Here is a 5,897-nt window from a genome sequence, read left to right as displayed (position 1 = left end):
GAACAAGGCAGTGTATCCGGGATCGCGGCTGAGGAGAACGGCCGGTTCACATTTCCCCTGCAGCGGCTGTCGCGCCAGAAAGGCAGGAGCGAGTGCCGTGACGGAGACAGTAGGCAAGCGGTTACTATCCGGCCCTTTTCAGAAAGTCTGCTGCCCCGTCCTAGGACATTCTGCCTCGTTAAACCAGGTGCGTGCACAGAGAAAAAAATGTGTCAGTGAATGTATGTATGTTCATGTCTAACTGAAAAATTGTGCTCTGCACTGGAATTTGACACAACATTGTGAAATGATTATAACTCAATAAAAATATTTTAAAAAAAAGTATGCCTACAAAAAAAAAAAAAAAAAAAGAAAAGACCTATCATTTGTCACTTGGATTCTTGGCACTGTCTTTTAAACCATGTTTGCTAAAATAATGTACAACTTTAGAACACAAAAAAATTGTATCATTTAAATGATTAAAATATTTTTTAAATAAAAAAATGAAGTTCAAAACAAAAAAACATAAAATAAAATAAAAATAAAAATAAATAAAGTAGCACACCTTTATACAAATAGAAAGTAAAGAATGATCTGGGCTGTGGGTTTCATTCCATTTTTAAAAAAAAATTCAACACAGGCTTTTACAAAAACAGCTTTGTTGTGGTATAACTTCTGTACAGTAAACGACACATATTTCAGATGCACAATCTGATGGATTCTGATGGACGTGCCCTCTGTGAAACCACCACCACAACCACGACAGCTAGCAGCTCCACCCCTCCTCAGGAGGCAACGCAGATCCTAAGATCGATCATCTCAAAACTGTCTCTGTATTTCGACTCCACTGCTTCTAACCATTGCATAGAACTAGAGGATTTATATGACCAAGTGCCATTTCTTGATTCCCCTGGTCTGTCCCCACGTCCACCTGCATCGCGTTCAGCACTATGGTGGGTCTTACACGAATGTCCCCTTACGGGGGTGGGGGTGAAGGTCACGTGAAGGCCACAGCTCTGCTGCGCTCGGGGGCACCTGTGAGCTCGCCCACAGCGGGAGGCTCCCCTCCCCACACCTCCCCTGTGCCCTCGGGCCAACCTGAGCAGCGCCTGCCTGCGCGGCACCTCACCCCTGCCCAGGGGGTCCTCCCTAGCTTGTAGAATCGACACTCCGACCAAACCCAAAGACATCTCTCAGTGAGTTGGAGCGTTGATTCATAATTTTATCATCCTCGGCTTTTTCCCTTCTGGAGATTGCCGATTCCCACACTTTGCCCATTTCCTATTATGCTTTCCTTATTTTTTTGTTCATTTCATTCATTCATTCATTCATTCAATCTCTCATTTGTTCAACAGATACCTGTTGACCAACCGTGGTGGACTGACATGCAGGGATGCAGAAGTGAGCAGACGCGCAAAGTCCCTGCTCTTGGAGGAGGGGTGGGGTGGGCCCTCCAGCTGGAGAGCAGACAGTTCTCACAGGCAAATGGAAACTCTGAGAGTGACAAGGGCCAGCACAGACACAGACAGCAGGATGTGGACAGACTGATGTGGGCAGGACTGTGAGACCAGGGACAGCCTCTCTGCTAACGAGAGTTTCCCAGAGACCTGACACACTGAGGGAGTAAGTCATGCGAGGAGCTGTCTGGGGCCCCTGTGTCCCAGGGACATGGTGGCCCTGAGGTGGGAGTGAGTCTGGATGCTCACAGACCAGCCTGCGGGCCAGTGTGACCCCAAGTGAGGGCGAGCATGTGTGTAGGGGGTGTGATGTCACACAGACCACAGCAGAGTGGGTCATGCCGGCAAAGACTCGGGTCAAGACTGTACGTTTCCTTCTGGGACCAGAGGCCATGGAGGGTTTTAAAAAACGTTTATTGTGGTAAACTACACATAACATGAAATTGACCATTTTAACCATTTTTAAGCGTACAGCTCAGCGGCCTCAGGCAGGTTCACAGTGCTGTACAACCGGCCCCCCTCCATCTCCAGAGCTCTTTAACGTCTGGCATAACAGAGACTCTCTCCCCATTAAACGCCACTCCCCACCTCCTCCCCCAGCCCCCGGCCCCCTCCATCCCACTTCCGTCTCTGCGGACTTAGCAGCACTAGGGACCTCGTGTTGGTGGAACCACGTGGTACTTGTCCCTTTGTGTCCCGTGTGTGTCACCGAGCCTGATACTCCAAAGGCTCGTCCATGTTGTGGGCTGTGTCAGAATGTCCTTCCCTTCCAAGGCTGAGTAATATTCCATCGTATGGTTGGACCACATTTTGTGTATCCACTCGTCCATCGATGGACACTTGGGTTGTTTCCACCTTTTGGCTGTTGTGAGTCGTGCTGCTTTGGTTGCTGGTGTACAAATGTGGCTTAAGTCCCCACTTTCAATTCTTTTGGGTTTATATTCAGAAGTGGAATTGCTAAATCACACGGTGCCCCGTGTTAGTTTTTGAGGAGCTTCCAAACTGTTTTCCGCGGTAGCTGCACCGCTTTACGTTCCCATCAGCAATGCACAGATTTCCGGTTTTCCCACAGCCTCGCCACCGTCACCTCTCCTGGAATTTCCAGCAGCCTCCTGCCTGGTGTCCCTGCAACTGCCCACCAGCCAGAGTGACCTTTGAAGTGCAAGTGTGGACACCACACTCCTCAGCATAGAACCCTCAGTGGAACGACAGTGAGACACCACGTCACACCCAACGGGGTGGCTGTCACCAAGCAAACAGGAAACAGCAGGTGCTGGCGAGTGGGGGTAGAGTGGATAAGATTTGCCACACTTTCGATGGAAGAGAAAAGTCATGAACTACGTTAAAGACTCTGGGTGGCGCTGTCACTGCCTTGCACAGAAACGAAGGCTGGTTTGGGGCGTGTTAACTCTGACTTGGGCTTCTCTGCATGTCCCACGTGATATCCCCTTTGCTTGGTGTACCCTGAAGCTAAATGCACCTAAAAGGTGAGAAGACTCAAGACATATTCTTGCTGGCTGCTCCCCCACCCTTGGTAGCTGAAATCTCTCTCTGATCTTCCAGTGATTTGGCTCGAATTCTGTTTCTTTGACATCTGCCTATTTTGTTCTTTTTCTGGCACATCTGTCACCTTATTTTCACTTTCCTCTGTAATTTCATGTTACGTGAGTTCTGTTTACCGCTACTTTCCCCCGGGTTGCCCATAAGTTATTTAAAACAATTGTCTAAAGTTTAATGCATGTGGTAGAAAAGTCAGAATATTATAAAGGGCACAGCTTCTTCTCCTTAGATTCCATTGTTCCCTTACAGGTAACAGAAGCATTACATAAGGTTTCCTGCCTTAGCAGTGCCCTGATTCATACCTTCAGTGACCGCCACCCAAAGTGAAACTCGTCATCAAGAAGGGCAACGTCTGAACGAGTCAAATGAGCCTGTGTACAGACTGGAGACAGGCTCACAGACACAGAAACCAAGCTATGGTTGCCAAAGGGGAGAGGGATGGGTGGGTGGGGCTGAACTGGGCGTTCGGGGTTAGCGGATACACATTAGTGTACGTAAAACAGATGAACAACAAGGACCTGCTGTACAGCACGGGGAACTGTACTCAGTTTCTTCTAAGATGCTATAAGGGAAAAGAATCTGAAAAAAATATACATGTGTATGTACATGCATAACTGAATCGCTTTGTTGTACACCTGCAACTGACATTGTAAATCAACTACACTTCAATAAAAAGTGAAAAAAAAAAAAAAGCAATGTCTGTGATGGAAACACCGTATCAGCCGCATTGTGCTGGGTGAGCAGCTAATGGGAACATGATGGCAAGTAACTTTTGCTAATATTTTCAGATTGATGGAAATCATGATACTTATTTTCAGGGCAGGGAGCAAAAAGAGAAACATCTGATGACTGAAAAAACCAAAGAAACCAACGCTGGACGTCGGCGATGGCATTGCACCCATGGTAGAGGACTGAGACGTACAGCAGGGGCTGCTGGAGCAGGCTTCCCCGGCCTGAGCTGCCTGCGCGGGTGCAGGGCTGGGGGCGGGTTGCACAGTTCTTCACGCCGAAGAGAGTGAGAGCACCTGGGCCTGGACAGCGCCGTGGCTTGTCCTCCTTGAAGTACAAGCATGCACATCGAACCTTCTTTCCTGCCAATATCTGGAGTCCACGCATGTCCGTATTTTCCACAAACCCACTTTCTTCCTCATTCCCACCTTGAACCCCATCCCCACCCCCATCTTGAGATCATCTGAGATTTTCTTGTTCCATATTGCTGTGAGTTTTTTTTTAAGCTCTGAATTAACACTTTCTGACATGTAGCTCCCCATTCGGTCCAATTCCTTACTCACCACTGTTTCTTTCTTAGGTAGTTTGTTTATTCATCTCATAGACAATCTTTGATTTTTTTTTAAGAGAAAGGGCACTTGATGGTAAATTTTCTGAGTCTTTGCCTGTTGCCAAAGTATTTTTTTCCCCAACATTCCAAACCCAGTCGGACGAGGTGTGAAATTTCCGGTTCAAGACCGACCTTCTACCAGAAATTGACACCTTGTAACTGACTATACATCAGTAAAAACTAAAATAATAAATAAAAGACATTGGTCAACTTCACCAATTAAAAAAAAAGATCATCCTTCTTCTCTTCACAGTTTTGGCCTCTTACCTTGTGCCAGCAGCTTTGCAGGTAAGAATTCTGATGCAAATCAGAGCCTCTTTGTTTTAAGAGTAGGCTTGCCAGATTTAGCAAATAAAACTACATGCAATCTTTGGGACGTGCTTACACTAAAGCTATTTGTTGTATTCCTGGAATGCAGTTTCCCCGGGCAGCCTGGAGTCTTCTGGTAAACCCCCCTTGCTAGTTAACCTGTTTGTTGTTGTTTTCTCTCACATCCTCTAGAATTTGCTGTTCATCTTTGACATCGTGGAACTTCGCTGGGCAGCGGGGACGCCCCGTTGCTGCGCTGGGCCCTCGCCTTGGGCCCTCCGGTTGGGCCTTGCTCCTCCGATGTTCACGCAGACTTTCTCTCCTTAGTTCTCCACTCTCACCCTCTGGCTCTCCGACTAGGTGTGCGCTACAGATCCACACTCCCTGTCACTGTCGAAACGGCCTCGCTCAAGTTAATGAACCTCTGTCAGCTTCGGTCCTGCGTCACGAGCTCGGCTGGCGTAAGCCAGCCTCACAGCGACGTCAGGAGTGAATCTGTGAAGGGCGTAATGCCCCTTGTGTTAATGGGCCCCACCTGTGCTCCCGTGAACCAGAGCATCTGTGCCACTCTCCCCATGCTGGGGGCTGGGTCTGTGGCCGGGTGGCGCTTCCAAGCCCCCAGGATGGTTTGGGGCCTATGACCTGCTCTGGACAATTAATTGTGTGCAGATGTGTAGTATGTCCCTTTGCTGACAGTCAAAGGCCCACCAGGGCACCCTTATGCACACCCACAGTGCATGACAACATTACAGATGGCATTTGCTCTGTCAGCTGGATTCTGGAGCAAGGGTGAAGCAGGAGAGAGCCCTGCTGACCTTCAGTGGACGTGTAGCATGGGTGAGAAACAGACTTTTGTTTTATGGCACCGAGACTTGGGAATGTTTGTTACTGCAGCACAGCTTAGCCATGCTGACTGATGCACAGGGGTTGCCAGAAATTCCCTCCCTTCGTGACTCTGCACTGATGTAGTGAGTGTCCTGGGAGCATTTCCCAAGATGCTGCAAGCCTTGTTCACAGGGGCTGTCTGTCCTTTATTAACCCTTTTCATCCAAGTCTGGTGGAGGAAGGGCCACCCTTACATTTGAGTTGGTTCTGAACACTGATCAGTTCAGCCAAGCTGAGGCTCAGCTCGAAGCTGGCATTAACAGGACAGATGATGGGGTCCAGGCAGCCACAAGTCAGAGGGTTCTCCTACCGATGACGGAGGAGCCGATGTCCTTATACTCCTTGCTGGTGACCCACATGTCCTTGAA

Source organism: Camelus dromedarius, chromosome 12 (assembly GCF_036321535.1).
Source record: "Camelus dromedarius isolate mCamDro1 chromosome 12, mCamDro1.pat, whole genome shotgun sequence".
Classification (NCBI taxonomy): Eukaryota; Metazoa; Chordata; class Mammalia; order Artiodactyla; family Camelidae; genus Camelus; species Camelus dromedarius.
This window is presented reverse-complemented; position numbering follows the sequence as displayed.